We start from the raw sequence: 25,425 nt of genomic DNA, 5'->3' as shown, positions 1-25,425 counted from the left end.
CTGAAGACAGCTACAGTGTACTTATATATAATAAATAAATAAATCAAAAAAAAAAGAGTAAGAAATTGATGTTAAGCAAGGTTTGAGAGGTTGGCTGAGATTGCAGTGACAGAAATGGAATTTAATCCCATCCCTTTCTGCCCTTTGTTTTACAGCATCATGGTATTCAGCTTATATTGAATAATACCATGCATTAACAGTGGAAGTTAAAGTTAATGGTATTTTGATTATTTTTTCATATGTACACTTCTTTGTTTGCAAAGAATGGCTTTCAAGGAATTAACCCTGAATATTCACTAGGTGGTTTATAAGTGTATAGGTCCTCGCCACTAATCACACTGCCTTTTATATGTGTGACTTAGGAGAAATCTAGAACTGTATCTTTGTGCCTTTTTATTTACAGTGAAATTTTGTAATAACTCCTATAAGATAAAAGTATATCTAATTCAAAGTATATTTTATCATTTCCTCCTCTGCTCTGTGTGATTGGTATGAGGAGATTTCAGACCCTCAAAGACCTTGACAGAGTGGGATGGGGTCCTGCAGAGAGGACAGAAACAGAATGACTCTTAGGTATGTGCTTTTGCTACAGATGTTGAAATGTGTGTGTGTGTGTGTGTGTGTGTGTGTGTGTGTGTGTGTGTTTGTGTGTGTGTGTGTGTGTGTGCACACGCCAAACATAAGAATTAACAAAGGTCAGTAAAGAAGTTAGTAAAACAATTCTTTTAGTCGGGGTTTTATTGCTGTGAAGAGACACCATGACCATGGCAACTCATGTGCAGCATTTAATTGGGGCTGGCTTACAGTTTCAGGGATTCCGTTCATTATCATCATGGCAGAAGGCATGGCGGCATCCAGGTAGATATGGTGCTGAAGAAGGGGCTGAGAATTCTGCACCGTCCACATTAGCAGAGCTTGAGCACTAGGAACCCTGAAAGCCCACACCCACGGTGACATACTTCATTCAACAAGGCCACACCTATTCTAACAAGGACCCACCTCCTAGTGGCGTCACTCCCTGTGGGTCAAGCATTCAAACACATGAGACTATGGTGGGGGCAAACCTATTCAAACCACTACAACCATTTAAACCAGTAATCTGCTAGACTACATTGTTTTAGGAAGATACATGCTGAGGTGCTGTTTCTCCTGGATCGGTGTCCTCACTGAGTTTATTAGTTAGTGCAGCTTCATGGGGCATTAGCTGTGCTTGGGAAACTCCCAGCAGTGAAATGGTGAGATGCACCCGAAACCTTCATCAGCACAGCAGGAGACGCCAACCGGCTGGCCTGAGTCATTTGGCATATATTCCATGCCTGAATTACTGTGGTAATTATGAGTGTGAGGTGATAATTTGTGCTTGCAGGTACTTTTGTAAAAATATGGGGCCCAACCATCTAATATTAATATATATAAAACATGAGATATATATATATATATCTCATGTTTTATAACATTGTTTTAGTAAAGAGAACAGATGTTGTTTAATAGCTACATTATGGTCTCTGAGAATAAAAGCAAAAATCGAAGCAAAGCAAAAGCTTCTTCTGTACTGGTGGCTGTTCTCCCTCCTAAGCACAGTAATTGTATCTATTCTAGGTAGAAGAAAAGAATGAGCAGTTCATGAAAAGGGTCCACTCTACCAGGAAGCTGAAGGGAACTTTTTCATTGCTAGCAGTGAAACCGTGGACTACTCTCTAACCTGAGCAAAGAAAGAAACCCTGCCTTGTGGCTTTTCTTGCCTCCTTTGGTCCCACGCACTGGTAATCCCATGAATTCTTGTGACAAGAAGCTCAGACACTGACAGGAGGCACTGTCTTAGGCACTGAACTGTTCCAGAATCTCCTACTGTAGGGAGGAAAGGCATTGTTGGGGGTGGGGGGACTGAAGCATAAACCTAGGAACTGTAAAACTAGAAAAGGGGGAAAAGCAAAATATTGGAGCTATAAATTGTGTGTTCTTTACTTGCACAGAAAGCATTCATGTAAGGGATGCATTAAGACATTTTGGAGAGGGCTGGAGAGATGGCTCAGTGGTAAAGGGCACTGACTACTCTTCTAGAGGTCCTGAGTTCAAATCCCAGCAACCACATGGTGGCTCACAACCATCTGTAATGAGATCTAATGCCCTCTTCTGGTGTGCTTGAAGACAGCTACAGTGTACTTATATATAATAAATAAATAAATCTTTTTTTAAAAGACATTTGGAGGTCTTCAGTGTTAAGAAACTATGTTCTGAGGGAAATCATTGGAACAGGTAGATAGAAAATGGGATCAATAGGCCAGAATTTGGACATGGAGCCAGTAGAATTAAATTCTAGGCTGCAGTGCTGAAATTATAATCATTGGTGAAATTAATAACTTCTCCTAGATAAGGATTAAAATGTATTTTTTACAGGGTTCCTATAGTTATTGAGTGTGAGAGTATTCTCTTTCTCAGACTGAAATGAGAAAGTGTGACTATAAACGTTGGGGAAAGAGGAAAAATTAGAGACATACAAGAGACTGCAGAGAACAAGATGTACTTCAGTGACTTCAAGCATGATTAGAAGGACTGCATTCTCTAGACATTCATATATAGATCCTTTTAAGGAGTATCTTAGTTCTCCATCGTTGTAAAAAGTACCTGGAAGATCAACTTCATAAGGAGAAGGTAGGTGTCCATCCATGGTCACTTGGTCCTATTACTTGCTCAGTATGCCCTGGGGGAAATATGTGGCAAACAAGCCCTCTTCCCTTCATTTTATGAAGCAAAGAACCAGGGACCAAGGTTCCAATCCTTTTCAAGGAGTCATCCCAGGGACCTAACTTCCTTCCCCTATCCCTTGCCTCTCAAAGGTTCCATGAACACCACCCCCCCATAGTGTAAATGGGCTCCGTAAGGTAAGCTTTTGGGAGATTTTTTTCAGACTACCACATCTTCTGGCTTCATTCTTGGCCTGCTGAACTAGACACTCTGAACTAGGACCCACCCGAACTTCAGCAGAACCTCCAGGTCACACACGTGTGTTGAAACCTGGGAAAACAAACAAAAACAAAACCTCTGCCTCCAGGCTCTTGGTTTTGGTAGCAAGTTTTAGGAACTCTAGAACATTGAATATCTCTCCTAAACATCTTCTCCTTGGCTATTTCTTTAATGAAGTCTAGGTCCAAACAAGAACATGGAAAAAGCTAAGGAAAACTAGTGCTGGCTTTGGATCTACAAATAGCAGGTGCAGAAACATCACTGGGAGAGTTGTGCACGGCACTGCTCCCAGATGCCCGCATTCACGATCCATGTGTTAAAAATAACCCTTACCTGGAGACTCAGGGCATCCTCTTTGCTCCGTAGTGGGGTCTCGAATTCTCTGTAGGTGATAAGAGCTATATAAGTATTCTCGTTTGGTTTTCACCACAGCCTGGTCAAACAAGCACTATTATTACTATGTCTGCTTGAGAAATGAGGGCACTATTACCCTTCAGAGGAAAGAGACCAACCTTGTGAGTCTCTAGCACTTGAGGGCAAGCTGTCTTACACCAGATTCCGAGCCTCTTTTACTCTCTTCTATATATAAAAATTAAAATATGAATTGCTCGAGGTATGACTTTATACTAATATTCATGCTGCCATCTTTCTTTAATAATACTTTTTTGATATTTTTATTGTAAAAGTAATAGATATTCACAAACTAGTCTGAGGTCCTCATCTAAAGTTATGTTTTAGAAAAAAAAATAACCAGTACCCGAATGCATTGTAATAGTAAGGATGATCGTGACTATTTTGGTTCACTTCAGCAAACTGTGACCTGAGTTGAGTATACTTAGGCAATGCTGTATGCCAGAATCTCCTTACAGTGATTTATAACACACACTAAAGGCTCCAAAAAAAGCAATATATGGCCATTGTATCCAATTCATAATACTCAAAGAGTATGTACAAAGTAAAGTTTATCATACACTATTATTGATATGTGTTGCTGGTGTCTCGCACGGTCTAGAGGACCCCATAGCATGAAAGCCTCACCACTCACTGACTCACTGGGGTTAAATAGAGTTGAGATTTATATGTGTTTGATTGTGAAATGTCCTCAGGTAGACATTTACCTCTTCCATTTACCTCTGGGTTCGTGAGCACCTTGAAGCGTGTGGAGAAGAGGCTTTCAAACATCAATATGAGGTCACTTAGATGACTTGATAAAACACACACCACAGACTTTCTGATTCATCGGAGGGAGCTCAAGAATTTTCATTGTTTAACAGGGCCTCAGGTGATGCTGGTGCATCAGGTCCATGGACAAAACTTTCAGGACCACTGTGACAGAGTCCTTCAAAGGAAAACTCTTCCAGTCTTTGGAAATCCCTTAAAAGTCAAGCGCAAGAACATAACCTTGATGGAACCACTTAGAAGTGGATTCAGTGGCATATGGTAGCATGGTTAGTAGCACTCCTTTGTAAGCAGATCCATGTATAAAACCTCTATTCAGCTGTCCTCGTGTCTCTATGACAACAGTAAAAGTATAACAGAAAAAGAAGGAAAGAAGAGAAAAGCTGTTGACACCGTCGCTAACACATCTCAGATGTCCAGAGGAGTGTTGGTAGCGGTGGAGGGGACAGCAGGACAAGGCCAGTTATATCCAATCAGAGGCATGACATCTCTCACCAAAGTTGAATGAATGTGTGACATTTCTTAAGTGGGACCAATTCTACAAGAGGATGTTGATGCCACTGGCACTTTTAATGAATTATACATGATGCACTATTTTAAAATTTGGTGGAAAAGCGCCATTTACCCTTACGATGAGAGATATTATATAAGGAGTGAGGTTCTGGGTGAGTAAACAGGAGATGGTACCAACATAATGGATCACAAGCACACTCCCCTATGGCCTCCAGGACTTGGCAGAAGACAGACAGGAGCTTTCCAAAGCAGAAGAGTATCTCTTCTGTGGTTAAGGACTTTATCTCGTCAGCCACTTTTACAGTGCAGCTTTACCATTTCGATGGATTTGAGTTTTTAATCTCCTACATGCTGAGGTAATATTTAGCAAACTTTGCATTCACTGGGGAAAAAAACATTATCACACAAGGTTCTTCATTTTAGAAAAATGTGAGTGTTAAGATTAAGAATTTTCAAATAGGAATGGGTGGGGTTCTAGGAGGATTGGAATCCTAGGAGAATGTATTAGTTAATGAATCATCCATCTATCAAGAGATTTCCCACATTGCTCAGGGTGATTAGAGCAGTGGGAAAGGCAGATAGGTGTACACACTCCAGTCTTGATCCTTAAAAAGCTTTGAAGTTGTGATCAAGTCTCTCTTACTTTGACATTTCCAAAACACTGATCTAACCATTTATCCACCTTTTTACTGAGATGACATTCAGAACTTTGCTGTTTAAGGGGTTTCTTGGGGGAACAGAATTTCCCTCAGAGAAGTTTCTTTGTGTTGTGGACTGTGGTTCACCCTCCCTCACAGTTGGGCAAACTGCAGCAAATAAAGCATCAGTAGAGCGCTTAGCCAAGGGCAGCATGTCCGTGCCTCCCCTCCCCAACCCACATACACAAGAAGGAATCAACAGGGGAGAAACAGGACAGAAAAGGTGAGTTTGGATATGACTAGAGCATGGTACTCAGGAAATCACAGCAGCCAGTGAGGCCAACCTCTGAGGGGTGGGGGGGGGGGTCATAAGCCCCTACCCCTAACCGAGGAGCTCCTTTCATGGGGAAGGAGGTCCTTTCATTTTTTAAAGGATGTGGCTCCCCGTAGGGTTGTCAGTGCGCCAGTGGATGGGTCATGCCCATGTGTACACTGACTGCACAAATCATACTCAATGAATCATTTGAAACAAACAAGCAAAAGACAGGAAACTTAGCGGAGGAGGTAAGGGTGGATCAAGTGAGGAGGAGCAGAGGATGAACACAATTAAAAATTCATTGTATGAAATTCTCGAAGAATTAGTAAAACCATTTCTATGTCTTTTTTTTTTAGAAATTTTTATACCCCTTCCCCCTCCCTTTTCTCTTTCCAGCCTCTACCAGCTTCCCTTCCTCAAACCCTTCCCATGTCTTCCTTTCTTTAAAGTTGATAGCCACCTTTTCTTAATTGTGATCATTACACACACACACACACACACACACACACACACACACACACACACACACACGTAAAACCTGCTGGATCCATTTTTGTTTTTAGTATATGTGTATGGTTTCAGGGCTGACCTTTCTGTATTGGGCAACCAATAAGAGGCTTCATCCTTAGGAGAATATTCTTCAAGCAATCATTATTTGCCTGTAGTTCTTCACTTAGTGGCGTGACACTGTAAAATGTATGCTCTTCCTTGTCAACATTTCCATTGACAATACAGTGTTCTGGTCTTGCTTTACATACGGTCATTTCAAGGAGAACCTGTGTCACCACAGACTGTCTGGTGTTCTGGTTCCCATGGTCTTTCCAACCCCCTTTCCACAGTGTTTTCTATGCTAGGGACATACGGAGCAGTGATGTAGATGTAGCCATTGGGCTTGGTTCCCCAAGATGTGTTAATCTATGCATTGTGTGTAGCTGTGGTGTTCTGTGATGTCTCTATTACTGCTTGTTTTAAGGGCTTCTTCGAAGGTATGAGGGTGATAGCTGCTGCTCTTATCTGCGGGTATTAGAAGAGAATTTAGAATGTAGTAAGAAAGCACGCTGGTCTAGCAAAGCCTTAGAAGCAGAGTCTTTTTTAAGGTCCCCCTGTTGAGAGGGCCTTGATTCCCATTAGGTAACTCTTGGTTGCTAAAGACATGGGAGTATCACTTTTTGCACCTTTGTGTGTATCTTGACATCTGGGAATTGTCCCGGTTTATTGGTGCTACAGTTGTTTAATGGCGTCCTTCCCTTGCCAGCTTGAATTGTATTTTCTGTAACCATGAAAGCTAGACCACAGGAGAGAGACTTAACAGATTAGATCCATCTTGAATCCTCCAGGTCTTTGTGTCCGAAAGTGTGTAGTCTCTTCAGCAATAGGGGCCTAGTCATATATCAATGTATAAGTTTAGGTCAAAATAAAAATAATATGATTTGTTAAAGCTTTATCAAACAGCCTTAGTGTTATTTGTCCCTTGTCTCTCTTCCTTCTGTACTGACCCTCATCCTTCTGCCCAGTAGAAGCCACCTCCTGTAAAAGTAACTTTTATTTTCCTATTGTTACTGTCAACGCGGAGGATTACTGCCTCCCTCTGCTAGCCTTGGCCTAGACCTGGATGCCTCTAGCCTTTCTGCAATCTATCTTAGGCCTCGACAGTTTTCAGCCTCTGAGACTCACTGCTGAATAAGCTCACCCTTTCTTGTTCTTTCTGAATTCTAGCCTGCTGGTTCAATTTAGCTCTTCTGGCTCAAAAGTCCTCTCCCAGCTGACTGGTCAATCTGCCTTTTCTCTCAGCCTCTGAATTGTTCTGCTTGACCTCAAACTAACTAGCAATCTTTCGTAATCTTGTGGCTCCTTCTCATTCTCTTGCTTGTTCTGTCTTTACCTGTGGCCGGCTTGTTCACTTTTCGATCTGTCTCTGTAAAATTCTCCCGGTAAAACTGCCTCCTTATCTCTCACCTCTACTACAGTGCTCTCCACGAACCCTACTGTGTTCCTGTACTGTCTCTCCCTTAAGTACTTTCTTTCTTCTCATGAGAACTGGGCATGTCCTATTATGTCAAATCTTTCTCTGATTCGTCACTTTGTCTGCCACTCAGTTAAACATCACTTTCAAACATGGAAGCTTCCTTTTACAAACTAACTTTACCTTCATTGTTTGGCTTTAGAGATAAGGGGTAGAGGCATGTCTGTATTTCATCTAGAGGGATTAAAGGTGTGTGCTAAAGGCTGAGCCACGTCTTAACTAGAAACAAGTCCAAATATCCTGTAACAACCTCCCACTATTCCATCCCCTACTTCGTATCGCCTTTATCCTGCTATACCTCCCTCAGCCCAACTTAAATGGCCCCTTTATAGCTTTCTGACTTCTGCGGCCATTTGATGACGTATATTCACTTCTGAGGATTTGGAATTAGGAAACACAGATAAGTCAGGACATGTGGCACTTCTCTTTCTGGGGCTGGCTTACCTCACTCAATACAATCTTTTCTGGTTCTATAAATCCACCTGCAAGTTTCACTTGTCTTTGCAGCTAAATAGTATTCCATGGTGCATCTGTATCACATTTTCATTACCCATTTATCTGTGAAGAGATATTCAGATTCTTTCTATTTCCTGGCTATTATAAACATAGTAGCCATGAACAATGCTGACCAAGTATCTGTGGAGTAAGATGTGGGATCCTTTGGCCGTATGCTAAGGAGTGATATAGCTGGCTTAAATGGTAGGTTCGTTGTTAGCTCTTTAAGGATTCTTCATACAGATTTTCCAGAGTGGCTGCACCAGTTTGCATTCCTCCCACCCATGAATAAGGATTCCTCTTTCCCTACAACCTCACCAGCATATGCTGGTCTTAGTCATTCTGGCTGGGCAAAAATAAAATCTCAGTGTTGTGTTAATTTGCATTTCCCTAATGAATAAGAATGATGCACACATTTGAGATATTTCTTAGCCATTTTTATTTTTATTTTTTTAAATTCTCTCATATACTATGTCCTGAGCACAGTTTCCCCTCTCTTCATTCCTCCCAGTCTCCCCTGCCCCCCAAATCTACTCCCCCTCCATTTCCCTTCAGAAAAGAACAGGTCTCCCAGTGAAACAAATACAGCATATATAAGATACAGTAAGACTAGGGACACATCCTCATATCAGGGCTGGACAAGGCAACTCAGTATAAGGAAAAGGTCCAGAAAAAGCAGGCAAAAGAGTCATAGACAACCCCCACTCCCATTCTTAGGAGTCCTACAAGAACAGCAAGCTACACAACCATTATATATTTACAGAGGGCCTGTCTCAGACCTGTAAGATCCCCGGGTTGTCACTTCAGCCTCTGTGAGCCCCCGTGAGCCCTGCGTAGTTGATCTGACATTTTTAGTTCTTATTTTGGGAAAGTTGTATAGATCCCAAGCCCTTTTTTAATTTGGGTCATTTGTTCTCTTGCCTCTGCTTTTTTTGTTTTGCTTTGCTTTGCTCTATCTTGCTCTGTTTTAGTTCTTTTATATTCTGAACATTAGTCCCCTGTCAAATGTATGGCTGTCAGAGATTCTCTTCCATTCTGTGGATTTCCTCTTCATGAGATTTATTATAACTGCTGTAGCTGTACAGAGGCTTTTTAGTTTTACGTGGTCCCAGTTGTCATTTGTAGGGCTAATTCCTTTAAAAGAAAGAAAGAAATGCAGAGTTTGGGGCCTAATCTCAGAACCCTCAAACAGAGTCTACCTTTTCATTTCCAAGCCCCCACCCACCACCCCATGTTGTAATTTGAGAGAAGCCCTACAATAGAAAACAGAGTCTGAAGCAAGGATTTAAGTTCTAACTTTATGTGGAAGAGCAAGCCCAGGAGAGTAAGAACAAAGACCAAGGCCAGCAGCTCTCAACCACTGTGCATGAGCACAGAAAAGTATCCTTTCAAAGGAATGGCCAACACCCCCTGGAACACACAGATATTTACAAATGTTTTATAACAGTAGGAAAATTACAGTTGTGAAGTAGCAACAGAAATAATTTTATGATTGGGCGTCACCAAGACATGACTGTGTTGAAGGATCGCAGCATTAGGATGGCTGAGAAGCCCATGTCAAAGGAGGGTAAGATAAGGAAGCCACAGAACCCCGGGATGGGCCTGTCTGCACGCCTGGCTCACGGACTGGAATGGCACAGTGGGTGCATCCGTAGATGGCTTTTCTCTGTAGCTGGAGCTCCTCCCTCTACCCAGAGTCTGCAAGCTTCCCACTCACCTCTGCTCTCCTCAGGTTGATCTTCACACTGGGAGCTGATACCTCTGTTCTTCAGGGTAACAGCACTCAGGGCTGAAGGTAGACAGGTGGCTCTAGGTCAAGAAGGTAGAAATGGGAGGTGATTACAGATTAAGGGATCAGAGAGTTCACACAATTTGAGTCCGAGCATAGAGGATTATGGGTAGTCCTGTGCAGTTAAGTCAGTAGAAGTGAATAGGAACCACATTTATTAAACCACGGAACATCTTCCTCTGGCAAAGTAATTCACTGAAGGATTGTCAGTCTTAACAAGAAATCGTCATCACAACTTGGAGTAAATGAAGTCTTTTACAACACTTCCTGATCCTCCCTGATTCCTGAGTTATAATCCTCCTGTTCCTTCGACATCATTCAGGACTTACATTCTATTAGCTCTGCTCTTAGCTTTGTATTTCTAGCCCTGCTTCCTCACAATTACCATAAGCAAACCTGTGGTATGCTTATAATATTGCCCGCACCTCAGATATGCAGGCTCATCCTTATTCCCACAGTGTCCTAGCCCAAAACATGCATCAAGCCATGTCCCTACATGTGCACAAGCTAGAAATGAGGTCTATAATTAACCAAAATAATCTAGGCCAGAAAGCTAGTAGGCAAAGTATTGGCAACATCGGTGACACCAGAGAATGAGGGACGTCTCAGACCAAAGAGATGCTAGTAGTGACTCTCCCAAGTGTGTCAGCCCTGTGAGAAAGGCTGACTCACACCACACAGATTTCACCCAGCATGGAGTCCTGAAAGATTATGAAATGGGAAAGTACCTATCTGTCGTGAGAAACTACCATGGAGAATATAGCTTTTTATCTTTACTATTTCCTCCATCATTCAAAAAAAAAAAAAACTCATAGGGCTCTGGTGCTCTTAAAATGAAAATTTCTCCAGTTATTTCTATAAAAGTGTCCATTTTATCAAGGAAAGTCTTTTCAAGTACAATAAGTAAAAGCGAGAAAGACACACAGCCGTGGAATTTTGAGTCATCTGCCTGTTTATGGACAGTAAATCTCCCTAACCTCTAGGGTTTGGAAAACTCAAGATTTCTGCAGCTGAAAATGTAGAGAGCCCCATTTCTCTCAGAGCAAAAGAAATTAAACACCTAGAGAGACACCAGGCTGAAGCTGCTTCTGAGGCAGCACTGGCCGGCCAGGTGCATGCGCAGGCCTCGAGCTCGTACCTATACTGTGCTCCACAACGGTCTTCGCGGTGTCAGCCCTGAGCTCTAGATGTTTGTCATGTCCTGAGGAAAGGGTGTCGTTTTGAAATTCCAGGCTCAAGCCTGTGCACCTCAGCTAACCGTTTCTCAGGAAAGCAGCATAAATGGTAACAGACACGGCCTGTGTCCTACAAATGTGTTGTCGGTGAACATTTCACTTCTTACTCCTGAATAAAGTTAATAACAATCCCCACTTACACGATCATTTCTGTGTTCACATGATAATGGATATTTATTTCCCAAAGGCGGTTCATGATCTAGTTCTGGATTCAGAAGTACTGAAGATTATTCCTCACTTATATAAGAACATTCTCTTCTAAAGAGTTCACGGGTCTCAGGGTGACGAAGCCTCTGCTAGGAGGAGAGAATGTTGGCTTTCTTGATGTGTCTGTTCTCTTGGTTTGAGCTACTAGCAGCTCTACACCTCAGTAACATTAATGTCCGATAAGGTAAAATCTGCTTTTTCACCTGGAAAGACCATACTTGAAGACATGAGCTAGCCAGTGGCTTGGTAGCTTCGCTCTAATTATTGGAGCCTTTTGATAGTTTATGAAAATGAATGCATTATCTATCTTAGGGGACAAATATCCATGAGTTCTGACCATTCACTTTCACATCGAACCAAATCCTTCAATAATAATTACTCAGATAGACCCTGCCACTGCACACATAATACAAGTGTTGAGACCTTCTGTCACCATGTTGGTTAGCAGTGATCTATGGTATTTGATGACCCAACAGGAATGATATGCTGTTAGGTCCCATTTTATAACTGGTTATTCATAGATATTCTTCTAATCCTACAAATATAGATACTTTAAAATATAGTTGTTAACAGCTGATGATTCCAATATAATTTTCAGAATTTTGCACATTTTAAGAGAGATCCTTTAAATTCATAGACAGTTAATAAACAAGAACGTATATCATAGATAACATAGCACAGCAAACAGTGAGCCTATGTCCAGAGTTTTAATCTTAGAGTAAATAGTCTGAAAAAAACATGAAGTGTTTTTATTCAGCCTAAAAGTGAATGTTGAGATGTAGCAAAATAAAACATTTTTCATTTTTTACAAAAGCCCTGTTATTAACTCTGATGTATGTATGTATATATACATATATATATATATATGCTCTGTTTTAATATTTCAAAACATATTGCTGTACATTGCCAAACTCATACTGCATGCATTAAGCACATTGGGATTAAACACATTGAGACAGGTACAGAGACTCTCGTGTAGAAGATATGGCATTGTTAAGCCAACAGATGAGACAGCCAGGAGCAGAAAACACATCATCTGAGAATATTTTAAAATATGCAACTTGGGAAACAAATTACTCCACAGTTGTGTGCCTTGCTTCAAAATAAAACACTCATTTTTCCCTATGCTGCAGAATGTGAAGTGGTCTTAGACTGAGTTAAAAAGTTACAGAGGTATCTTGAATTTTTTAAATGCCATTTTCTTTGAATATAGAATTTGACACATCACCATAGCCCAAAATTTAATAAGGATAGGCTTTACAAGAAAGTTTCCTCAAAAACAGTCTCATAGTTTTACTTTGGAAGAAATTAAAATATACATGAATTATTAATTTTAAACATTAATAATATATCAAAATATTTACTTTGGGAAAATCCTCTGGATATTAAGCCCTAGTGGTAGCTTGCATTTGTTTTATATAAAAAAGGTTCAAAAGAGAGTACCAACATAAATATTTTTATATTATCAGAAATGTTGGTAGACATTCTGGGTTCCAAGTAGACCTGTCTTGTCAGTTGACTCCGGCATTCTAGAAAGCATGTTGATTCTTCTATCAGGATGAATGGAACATAATCTTTTATGCTTATTTCCTTTCCTTTCTCCCTCTTCCTGACATTCCTACCGTTTACCATACATCCTCTCATAGGAAATCAATTCTTAAAAACACCTCTTTCCTAGTACCCTTCCCCGTATGTTAGGCTTCCTTTATCGTCTTTCCTCTGGGCAGACTGTCCACATCTCTGTCAGATTGTCAATACCCTTCCATGGCAACAAATGCAGCACTAATCCTTAGGAAGTTCGGGGGTAGGGGAGGATGTTCTAAAGCATAGCTGGATTGAGATTTTTTTCGCTTAATTTCCATTAAACTAACTAGGGTAGAAAAGAATGTTTGTGAATAAGGCAGGATGTGCTTCACTCCTCCGATAAGCAGAGAATTGGGACTCCTATGAAGAGCAGATATGTGCACGGAAATAAGTGTACTAGGCTAAGAAGAGAGTGTGGCTTCATCGGTGCCCCCCCCCCCCCGCAACTGCCACCTGATTTCATGAAGGGCTAAGAGGAGAAACCAACCATTCACTGGACCTCCCTCATAGAACTGTTACTGCTGGCAGGTAAGATGAAGAGATGCTCGCATCCTGAGTGCGCACCTGTCATAAACTGTGGGGCTCTTAGGCCTTCCTTCCCATGACTCAGAGAAAGGTAATCAATAGGAATGGGTGGTTTTACGGTATTACTTCATTTGCTTTGGCGTTCAAATGACAAAGAATTTCTTTTACGAAGTGAGCCAATTACTGGCACAGGCCAATAATTCTAGCTACTCAGGAAGCTGAGGCAGGAGAATTCTAAGGTCAAGGCCCGCTTAGACAAATTAGGGTAAACTTGTTTCAATTTTTCAAATAAATGGAAAGAGGGCTCCTGAGGACATCTTTCGCACAGTGCTAGAGGGCTTACCTAGCATGACCCAGGCTGCCAGTCTCCAGCATCGCAAAGGAATGAGAAGCTGGAAACTCTCCCTCAGCACACCAAGACTGCTGCTTGTGTTCTTAATGGAATCTCACTAAACCGGGTCAATGTTTCCAGATGCCTTAGAAATCCATGTAAAACAGTTAATGGACGCCTGGGTGAGTGTTCTGCTCTGTCCTGTGCTGAGGGCTTCAGGCTGTCTTCTCTCTTGGTGCTTTGTAGGTGGGCTGGCGACATCCCAGTCCTGACTGGACAGATGAGCAGATAACGGCTGAGATTCATCAGTGCCTGAGAGGACATCGAAATGGGCCTCCATTTGTCTTACTTTAACTCCAGTGCCGATTCCCCTCTCTTTTCTTTGCGCTGGAAATATCCTTAGTTGAGTTCCAATCAATTTCAGAGAGCTACAATTCCACAAGGAAGGCCATTAAACAGGGAGAATCAAACCGTTCCCTTTCAAATTGCTTTGAAGATGCCTATGGCACCGTGTTGATCTTTAAGAAGTATTTAAGGAAAATGTTAGCATCTTTGCCCAAAAAGAACTTTAAAGATACTAATTAACATGAAAAATGCATACTCAAATACATCTCTTTAATGAGTTACTGCTTGATTAAGCTATGCCTGTGGCAGTGCACAAACTTTCCAAATATTTAATTTATGATCAAGTATCAGGATTTTGTTCTCAAATGTAACATTTGGAATATGATAGCTTTCATTTTAAAAACTAATATTCCTTTGGGAAATCACTTCTGTCGTTTCCCCCCACCCACATATTATTTGCTGACAATGTATGGACTCTTTACTCTTGAAATTTTACAGGGAGAAGTTAACCATTGTAGGAAGCAAGAATTATAAAGTTGTTTAAAGCTGGACGGGCCATTAGGAGAATAAATGATCATATTCACAAATGCAATTCTAGTTTGTCAACTTTAGGTGGTTTGCTGAGTAAATGTTTATCATTTGTGACTTTTTGAGAGAGAGAGAACAAAAAAGGAGAAGTGTTTGCTTGGTAGATGCAAGAACCTGGGTCCTGGGCTGGGGGAATGACTGTGTGGGAAAAGTGCCCCCACACAAACATGGAGACTCAAGCTTCATCCTCAGAACTCGTGTTAAATGGTGGATAACTACACATGCCTGAACCCCAGTACTGGGGGGAGGCCGGAGGAAGCTCGAACCCTAAAGTCTATGGCCAGCCAGGAAGTCATATCAATGAGCTTCCGGGTCGCTGAGAAACTCCATCTTAAAAACTAAAGATCAAGAAAGATCAAGGAAGACACTTGATGTAGACCTCTGGCCCCCACAAGAACATGTATATGTCTGCACACTCATATTAACACGCATGTATACCACACAACCAGCACACAGCATCCATGAAACAAAACACCCACAAAATAAACCCAGGTACCATCACAGGCACAGAGAAAAATAGGCATGGTGTATTCTGGTTGTGTCTTTGGCTCTTATCTTAGAAGGTGGTGGAGGAGATCACAACTTTAATCAGAGGAACAGGAAAGATATTGAACAGCTGAAGCTTTCTCTTTTGATTATGACAGGTGTGTAATAGGATTGACAGGTGTGTTGATTCAAAGGACCTTGGAGCTTTTAGTCCTGGGAAATATTTGAAATGGTGTACCACAATGAATACAGGCCATTGCAAGCAATCGAGAATGTCTATATCGGCACGGCTGTGACCCAGGGTCAATCAGCAATACAAAACTTAATAACTGTTGTCATATTGTATATCTTACTTGCTATTATGAAAAAAAAACTGTGTTCTCTAGTTTCAAAAGAAATAAAAGTAGCTATCATTGGTTATAATGAAATCTATACATGAATATCTTACTTCTGTGAGAGTTTTTTTCCAGAATTTTTATTATGAACTTCAAACTTTCTTAGTCTTGCTCGTGTAGCCCCAATCCTTTACCCTCCCTCAGCATAAAGCTATCAAGTAAGCAGACAGCATCTAAACGCCGCTCACAGTCACTGCTGAAGAAATACATTCAAGGTCTCTAATGCATTGCAAAGGTTTGAGGAATATGCATTTCTGTCTTTTATATTCAAAGAAAATGGTGCTGACTAAGGTACCCAAGTGGATTGTATGTCTTCATCCATCCAAGAGTGAAACAGCTAACTTATTTATAATGTCTCTTTCACCTTCTCCTTCTGTTCTCTCCCCGTGAATTCCTAAAACGGCTGAGGCACTCAGCTGCCCTCCTTCATCTCCTTCCACAGGGAGTCGAAAAGCTGCCATTATGTAGGAAAGTAGAAGCTGGAAATGTTTTCCTAAACGGAAAACTGCTTCAGGGTGATGGGATTCTGAGGACTTTGGTTGGGCGCTCAGCAAATGCAGGCACCTGTAGCGGAGGGAAGAAAATACACGATGTAGGATTTGTTCTTGTTTAAGAAGCTCACTGCAGTCAAAAACAGATGTATAAACAGTAGTACTGTAGAGAAAGTACAGGCAGGCAGGTGCTTCGGACCTGTCAGTCAGCTCAAATACCTATGCTCCTTGTAGAAGCAATGGTAAGGAAATGCATTGTGTAATCTTTCTACATGAAGGCGCTTGCCTATCCAAAGGATTGGGGCTGAAATTATTTGTCCTGAAAAGATATAGAATGGTATATGTGCTAACCTATCCAGATTTTCATATTTAGAGTAGTATTTTTTTTTCCATCTGGGGTCACCCGCTGTGAGGCTACGTGGTTCTGGTTAAAGTACGAATGGCCCTCCTCTGGTTGGATTGCTGGAAGAAGTCATTTACTTTATTGTCACACTTGTTAGCTTCCAATTTGCATTTGTGGTTTTTCAGTCAACGTGCGAGACTTTTCTTCAGTAGCTGATAGTCCAAGGAAATTCTATACTTTTCAGGTATTTGGTGAGTTTAGACAATACTTGAGTTACTTTGTTTATTGAAATTAAGATTGGGACCTTTATTTTATAGCCATACTTTGGGAACCAAGACCTACCCTATGTGAGAGTGCTCTGTCTGGGCTGGGCTGGAAGATGAGCATGAATGAGACTTAGTCTCAAACTCCACACAGAGGTGTTACCATTCAAAGTTCAGTAAGAGGCTGTCACGCGGTTAACACGGGAAATACGCTGCCAAGATACAGGTTATCAGCAGGCATGGTGGCACACATCTGTAATCCTACACGGTGAATTTAAAGTTAGACCGGGCTACTTAGTGACACTTCATCTCAAAATTCACAGAGGGGGCTGTGGATATAGCAATGAACAGGCTTGTCTAATACATGCAAAGCCCCAAGCTCAATCCCCAGTGCTGGAAAGACAAAAGAAGAGACAAGACAGGAAGATGTGGAACCTGATGCCTCCCTTGTTCCTCATTCAGAGCAGCACAGCCAGGCCATCAGTACAGCCCGAGGACTGTCAGAAACCCACTGGGCAGAGCTTGCAGGGGTCACCTCCCAGTATGCCACGCTGGGGAGGAGTTTACTCAGCAGCAGTACAGGAAGGCTGTCCTCCTGAGTCTGTCCCCACATTCATTAGCTGCTGAGTCATCAATTCAAAATGTTCGAGAACTGGTTTGAATCTCCTGCTTCTTGTCTCTACGGCCCCTTGTTTGATTCAGTCATGACTGGTCAGCTCGTTTAGAGTTGAAGAAATACCCAGGATCCACTGTTGTCATCTGGCGTGTTTGTCAGGAATCCACTTTGGGGAGAGTCCTGTTGCTAATACCATAAATCTCCCCTTCGGCAGTGCTACGCCAGCTGACAAGAAGCATAGAGAGAAAATACCTGCACCTAAGATTATAGAAAGCGTTGATATTTTTTTTTAATTCTCTTAGAGAGATATGGCGAGCTGAGGATTACCCCACTCTGTTACAGTTAATGCAGTCGAGACAGACATTTTGGCAACCAGTTGAAATGAAGCCATGAGCTGTGCTTGTTGCGATAGCTTGAGGTTTCTTGGGAAGTTTATCAGCTCACCCGTCGATATTTTTCTGTGCATGTGTGCACATGCACGAATATATGATGCACATATAATCATATGGAGGTCAGAAGACAACTTGCAGAAGTCACTTCTTCTTGCCTACCTTGTGGGTTCTGGAGATGAAACTCAGGTTATCTTACCCTGGAAGCCATCTTGCCGGCCCATCTTTGTATCTTAAGAACCATCCATCAGCACAGATGTGACCCTAGGTTGTGCACATGGTATATCATGGGTTTTGGATTCAGAAGACTTTGTCCTGAGCTTTCTAACCCGGAGACCCAGTCAGCATGTGAGCAAATCTTTCCCTTTTGAAACTGGAGAGTGGGTACTGGCTGAACCACAGCCAAGTATACTAGTTGAGTAGATCATGAAAAGATCTTGTAGAGAATACAGGTGCTAACAAACAGGGGGAATGTCTACTTAGCCATTCGTTTAGAGCTGTGATGTGTTCAGTCACAAATGCACTATCTTTAATAATGGTTATTCAGACACTCTTTTACTAAGTCATTTCCTACCCGTATAAATGATGAACTTTCCTTACATGTAGACCGAAATCCGTGATTTCTAATACAGAATTCTATACAATGTCTTCAGTCACCAATCATTCTGTTCATCGTAAATATGTAAAGCACTTAATATAAAAGTCTCTTTCTTACAGCAGAGTGTGCCGGTGTTTATTAAAATGCTGACAGGTTAGACAGGAGCGAGAAGCAGTGGCGACAGGAGGGCTATCAATAATGGGGAAGGGCTGTGTGCTTCAGGAAGCTCAGAGGAAAACACGAACAGGTTTTACTCTAAAGAAATGGCAAATCTTGAAGAAGAACTTGGTCCACGTATTACGTGCTGTATATGAACATCAGACCATTACAAAACAATGTTGTTTTTTCTGTTAACTCAAAATGAAGCAAAATGTGGGGGGAAATACCTACAACATTCATCTTATTTCAAAATGAAGTCAGCGGAGTGAATCATTTCAAAATGAAATCAATACCTTTGATTTCAGGGGATATACACTAATAACAATGCTAATTTCTCAAAGTGCCAAACATTCTAAGTTTCAGAAGATATCCAAACTTTTGACAGTTGCTGTGATGGAAGTCATCATATTTATCGTAATGATGTTCTTTTCAGAATTATGGTTCAAAACTGTGGAAACGTGCTGCGAGATTCATTACTTTGTTACATCATTGTGCGCACATACTGATACCAACGAGTGTCATCTTAATGTAATCTAGAGTATTGCAGATTTGCGCTGTGGTAGACAGACCTTATCTGTGACAGTCAGATCTAATAACTTATTTACACGTAGGGGGAAAAAAAAAGTCCCTCACATGGATTAGATGCTTAAGTCTAAATATAGAGCATTTGAACCATGCTATGAAGAGGAGACCACAGAGGAAAGAAAATTCTGGAGTCCCAAAGGTAGTAGCTATAAGCATTAATCATGGAATACTAGTGCATGCCCCACTGGGGCTTGGTTACATTTCCCATTGCTGTGTCATGATACCTAACAGAATCAAATTGAGGCAGGGTTTGCTGTACCTTGTGTGGGTCATGGCAAAGAAGCCCTCCTGGCCAGAGCAGCTCTAGGTAGAGTAACAGGATTGTGAGGTAGATGGTCATGTTGTCTAAGCCGAGAGAAATGAGTGCTGGTATTCAGCTGCCTTTCTTTATTCTCACCATTCTGTGGCCTCAGAACATGAAATGGCGTTGCCACATTCAGTGTGGGTCTTTTAAAACCTCTTTGAAAGGTCACTCATAACCACTTCCAGAAGTGTGTCTTCTAGTGACTCTAAATCCTGTGATACTGGCACTCAAGATTAGCCCTCATACCCCTCTCTCTCTCTCACTGTGGGGCAGGGCTCAAGTACAAAGCACACAAACAGCTGTCCACCATCTGCAGATGAGGCCATAAGTCATCTCAGGCATGAGAAAACAAGCTCATTGGAATGAATCGTAAGTTTGGCTGTATTTGTAAGATATCTTCCTCTGGAAATTATTTTAAATTTCCTGAGTATTTTTGAGTTCTCCAAACTTAGAATTAATTAGCTATGTCTCCATCCTCAAGAATCTAACTTCATCCTCAAGAATCTAATTCAGATTTTACTAACTACATCCTAGGCTGCAACAGAATCTACTGCAGTTACTATGGCAACCATTGGTGTTTCCTTTTGCTAACTTGGATTTTTTTTTTTTAATTCTGGAATTCATTCTTTTTCAGATCTTGAGTTCTAGTGAATATTTCTATCTCTTCACATTGGGAGCAGATAAATTAATCTTTTGGGGGATCTTTGTGTGGTGAATTTTTTTGTCCCTGCTCACTTCAAATTAGAACTTGAAATTGAAGTCAAGGTGGAGAAATCTATGGGGCAAGCAATAATATTACCGAGTCACCCCCCCCCATGACTATATGATATGACATACTATATTTCTGTCTCTTGATAATTTTCAGGTAAATCAAATGCCCATGAGGATGGTATTAGGGAAAGGTTTGTATTGATGGGATTTCTGAATTATTGATACTAAGATCTCAGTGAATAAATTGTGTGGTAGCTGTCTCTGTGTTGAGCACAGGGAAAGTAGATGGAGGGGCTGACCATTGCAGCCAAGATGACAGCAGGATAGTGACACCATTTCACCAGTGTGCAGAGCTCTAGCATCATATTAGTATTAAATTCATTAAAGTCACCAATCAAAGTAGTGCCTACTTTATTAAGTTGGGTACTACTGAACTGTTTAAAAGTGTTGCTGGACCTTTTAATGCAAGATGACACTTATTCACCCATAAAAAATATTTAATTATGATTGTTAACAGCCACTGTCAACAGCACATTTCTGAAGTGACAGATTAGGTAGTACCTAGTGTAGGCTGCTACCATAGTAAAAGAGTCCAGGCCGAGTATGGGAACAAAGATTAGAGCAGAACCACCAAAGACTATGAGAAACACAGTAGAGAACCAGAGTTCATGTAAACAAACTCAGTAAAAACATGAACATCGTTGGGGGCTCAGTCTTGTTATTGGGAGCTGAAAGAATGTGGATCCTTGTTACAAACCGGCCAGAAGCCTACTGGAATTGTCCCTGTTGGTGACTTGAAAAACAGAACTTTTGAAAGAATTGAGGTTTTAGCTAAAGAGATTTTTGAAGTAAAATGTGTCCTGTTTTTGTTTCTGCTCTGAGTGAAGTGTTAGAGGAGAGAGCCTGGAAGTGAACTAGTGAACAAATGAGGGACTAGGGCTTTGTTGTTTGGGGGCAGTCACAGACTATTCAAATGACAAAATGTTCATAATTCAGAGTCTGCTTATGAAATAATGACATGGGGAGAAAAGGTATAGCTGTGAAACTCTTTACTGAAAGTGAAAAAATTTAAAAGCTCAAAAGACTTCATCATAAGGGATTAAAGCTGTGCCTCACAGATCATCCTGCTTAGATTAGATGTTATCTAATTCTAACTTAGAAATGTGACCTTTAGACAGAGCCAAGGACAGAGAAAGCTGAGTTAATCAGGACCACACTTGGACAAGACCTCTCTTCATAGCCAAACATCACTGTGCCTTCAATGAGAGACCCACAAAGCTCTTGAGAAAAATATGTCATCAAGAACACCACCCTCTTGAACTGCAGGGAATGAAGAAGCACCAGGAGAAAGGCTGTTAGGCACCAACATCTTCCCTTCAGGCAACAGGGTAATAGACCTAAGGCCAATCAGACACAGAGTACTATTCTTGAAAGAGGAAGTGGGGGTTTCTGGATAAGAGTTCAGCCTGCTCATCACCTTATCTTGCCCTGGGGAGAACCTCAGCAGAAAATCAATTAAGTCCACTCAGGCTTGGGGGTCTATTGAACTACAAGATCTTTCAAGTGCCCAAAGTCACTGAGTTCACTGGTGATTGGCCATGCAGTAATCTAGTGCAGATATTGATCAGAAGAGTGTAATGCTCATGGTTTAGGAGAGAGAGCAAGTGGTTCTTGAAGATCTTTGTGTTCACTTACTCCGAAAGCCATAAATAGATGCTTCTACTGAAAGCCAGTTCTTTGAGTGCTGTATTTTCAAGATGGTTTCTATTAAGTTATAAATGCATATTTTATACCCAGGTCCTGCCCACTGTTTTCCACTTCATGTTCATTTCAGTGTAAGGTGTAATGAAACATATTTTACGTATCTTTAGGACCAGAGTCAGACATAGTATTATGGAATGTCTTATATCTTTATGTTTTATATCGTCCCATGTCTTGGCTACTGTCCATGAAAACACAAAACATCAACCTGTGTCTGCAGGACCATTTTAAAGAAGACCTTAGTGGGGAGTTCTGTTTTCACACCCTATTTTTTTTTGTTATATCAGAAGGTAATTAGTTCTACAAGTAGCAGAAAATAGTATGACCTGGGTTCAAATCGTTCGGGTGTCTGGGGCAGCAGGGTGGGGCTTGTGAGAATGGCCAGGTCAGTACTCCAGAACATACCAACCTTAATCATTTCATTTCTTTCAGATCAACAGAAGGAGGTGTAGGGAGGAAGGACACAGTAGGGTACTGTGTTGATGCACTGCCATTTTGCTGAACTACTAGAGAGATAAGCCACAGGACAAAGCATGGCGATGGATGCACTCTTAGGGGACATTGATGCTTGCTACTGTACATTTTCATAAGGGAGCACACGATTTCTGTGTTCTGGTCTTACGGTATGTTATACTGGTCAGGGTTCACCCGCAAAGCACAAATCCGTATGGCTAATTCAAGAAGGGGTTTGTCAGAACATATCAAATGCCTTACAGAATAGTTAAGTCTGCTAAATAAAAAAGAAAGATTGTTAGCTTTTAGCTTCCTGAAGCTCTTTCACAGAACTGAACTGCTGGTAGCTGCGGCTTCCAGGGGGAAGTATCACGCCCCTGAACCTCTACTGTAACCCACTGCATGCGAGTCGGCACCTTGCTCCCCACTTTGACCCAGGTGAAGTACCACGTCTTTATAGTTGGTGTGACCTAAGGCATATCTGGTACTGCACTGCATTGCTTATAGGAGCTTTCAAGCAAGGCAGAAAGGAATATCACAAGGTCAGTAGAGTTGGAAAACAATTCCACCCTCAGCCCAAAAGAGGCTTAGTGAATTAAATTAATGAGACCATGAGAAAGATTTCATTAGAAAAGTCATTCTTCGGGAGGCAACAATAGAAAGATCAAATACCTAAGATAATTTTCCTTGGAGTGTTCCTAAATTCTAGGCTGTACTGAAAAAAATTTTTTGATGTTTTTGTTTTTCTGTTTTCAATTTAAATTCTCTATTGGGCGATCTTAAACGGAGATAATCAGACTTTTATCTTTCTATTGCCACTTCTTTCATGCCCTTGTGAAATCCGCCTCATGGTGTGGTCCTAGACCTTTAAAGTCTTTTAGTCACTTCTAATCTGTGGCTAGCATTCACCGCTGTCAGTTTAGACAGTGACTCTGTCATGGTTTGGTAACATATTGTTGTCCCTCTCATCAGCATACTTTGGCAATGAGCGGCCCATTATCTGAACTAGCTTCAAAAATACTAACGTCAAAAATAACCCCAGCTTACAATGGGCTTACAGCAGGGAGGGCAGATTTAGTAACTGAGTCAGCCTTAGGCCCACTGCCATTTGCTGGATGTGCCGTCTGAAGTCATATGTTTGGATGTTATTTTCTGTGACTTCCACCCAGAACCCGGCTTTAGATATAGGTTGTTACAGAGAAGACTAGAAATCAGTAGTGGTGGACAGTCTCTTCCGAGCATTCACAGAACAGTAGGTATGGGGATGACGTGACAATGGTCAGTTCGGCATCGCTGCCATTTGAGAATGCTGCAGCCTTTGAAATTACTTTGAGTGTTGTTCACTAGTGGAAACTGAAGGGGACGATCTGAATTCTTGTTTTAAGGCTTGTTTGGATTTGATTTCATGAGTGTCAAGCGAAACCGAATTGAAAACTGATTAATAGCAATAGAAAATGACTAATCTCAACCAACTGATGATCTGTACTAGTTAACTACTGACTAGAAGGACAGCAAAAACAGGCTTAAAGCAAGCCATCAGGGGACGAGTGTTGAACATGCTTTTCTTGGTGACCTTTGTTCTTCCTTAGGAACTGACTGTAGTGTCTTTGGTCATCTCTACCTTCATTCTTGCTCCTCTTTGATGAAGTTGAAAGAAATGTGTGTATCATTTTTGCTTCCCAAAACATCCACCCCCTTCCTGTCATTATTTACATACCCTGAAATTGGAGAAGGTTCCTACATGTTCCTCCTTCTCACTGAAGAGTGATGGAGAGGTTAGAGAGGACGACAGCTCTTACAGTGACCACGTAGGGCAGCATGCTCAGGACCCTCTTAGTCTTTTCTACTGACAGCCTCCCCTCTGGCCACTGAACTGTCCTGGTTGGTTGGTAAATTTCCTGGTTGCCCCTGCTCTGACAAGGATGAGTTTAATAATAGGGTAAAGTATGAGAACCGTCTGAAAATGTCAATGGTAGGTGATGCGTTTGGTGAATACAGATTTTCTCATTAATAAGCACAGGGGTAAAATTGCCTGCGTGACACTTGAGTCTCTAGCAACCCTTGAAAGCTAGTTTATCCACTGAGAGTGCTTTCAAGTATTTAAACAGTCGTTTGTATTTGCATGCATGAAAGTTAAATGACTTGAAATTCTTGTAGATTTACAACAAATGGGAGTTTATTTTCCATCAGTGATTTTTTTTAAGAAGTCTGGCTAATAAGAATTCTTACAAATTAGGAACATATATGGAAATTTGATAATACATATTCAGGGTAGGTATTTTTTCCAAAAATAACTTTTTACCACTTGCTATTTGTTATTTTTCATGAAGTTGTTTCACTTAAAGGTGGAATCAAGTTTTGAAATAGTTTTTATTTTTAAGATTAAAATATAATTACATAGTAGCCCCTCCCTGTTTCTTCTTTCCAGCGCTTCCCATGGGCCACCCACGCCTTGCTCTTGCTAAAATTTATGGCTTCTCTTCCTCAATTATCGTGTGTTCATTTCCAAGTATACATGAATACAGCCTGATTCAGACCATAGAAAGTTTCTTGAATATGAATGATTTCATGGCTGCCTGTGTGGCATTGGCTAACCAATTTGTGGCCTCTTCCTTAAGGCAAACTATTTCTCCTGCTCTCAGCATTTCTTAGTTGCCTGTAGTAATAATTTTTAAGGATCCTATTATTGCTAGTAATTATTGGTAAAGAAAAAGTATCTATATAGAGAATTTTTGAAATATTTTGCGAGCAGAGCAGAAATCAATAGAGTAGACTCCTTTTCTGATACTGTAATTTTCTTTTTCATTTATAATTTCTGAAGGCTATTTTCTGTTATGTTTCAGTGTCGATTCTAGTTGAGAGGTTTTGGGTTTTTTTTTTTTTTTAAATGTTTCTTGCCTCAAACTAAGTTTTCATTTTCAGCGATAGCTAGTAATTCGTGTTTATTGTAATTGAATTATTAATATTTGGGGGAAATTTAATTGAGTCATAAAGCAGTTGTTTCCTTTGTCTGCTGTCCTGACAGTGCTTGTATATAAGCCACTGGATACACAAACCCCTAGAAAGGTTACAGTAGCAGTCGGAAGTGTTCACTTGTGAGACACTTCACAGAAGGTTGACAAAGGGATTAAGAAGCCAT

The 25,425-nt window shown here is 41.0% G+C and overlaps 1 protein-coding gene across 14 annotated transcripts in view; it reads left to right on the top strand.

Annotated features, from left to right (window-relative positions):
• Positions 1 to 25,425, top strand: part of Zfp385b (zinc finger protein 385B) — a 372,515-nt gene that overhangs the window by 204,294 nt on the left and 142,796 nt on the right. Inside the window, exon 1 of one of the 14 annotated variants that reach the window (XM_087651736.1) lies at positions 23,467 to 23,542. The gene's annotated coding sequence lies outside the window, so the exon portion shown is untranslated. 14 annotated transcript variants of the gene reach the window in all.

Source organism: Rattus norvegicus, chromosome 3, assembly GCF_021556685.1.
Source record: "Rattus norvegicus strain SHRSP/BbbUtx chromosome 3, alternate assembly SHRSP_T2T, whole genome shotgun sequence".
Lineage (NCBI taxonomy): Eukaryota > Metazoa > Chordata > Mammalia > Rodentia > Muridae > Rattus > Rattus norvegicus.
Note: the sequence above shows the minus strand (reverse complement) of the source record. Positions and strands in the feature narration are given on the sequence as shown.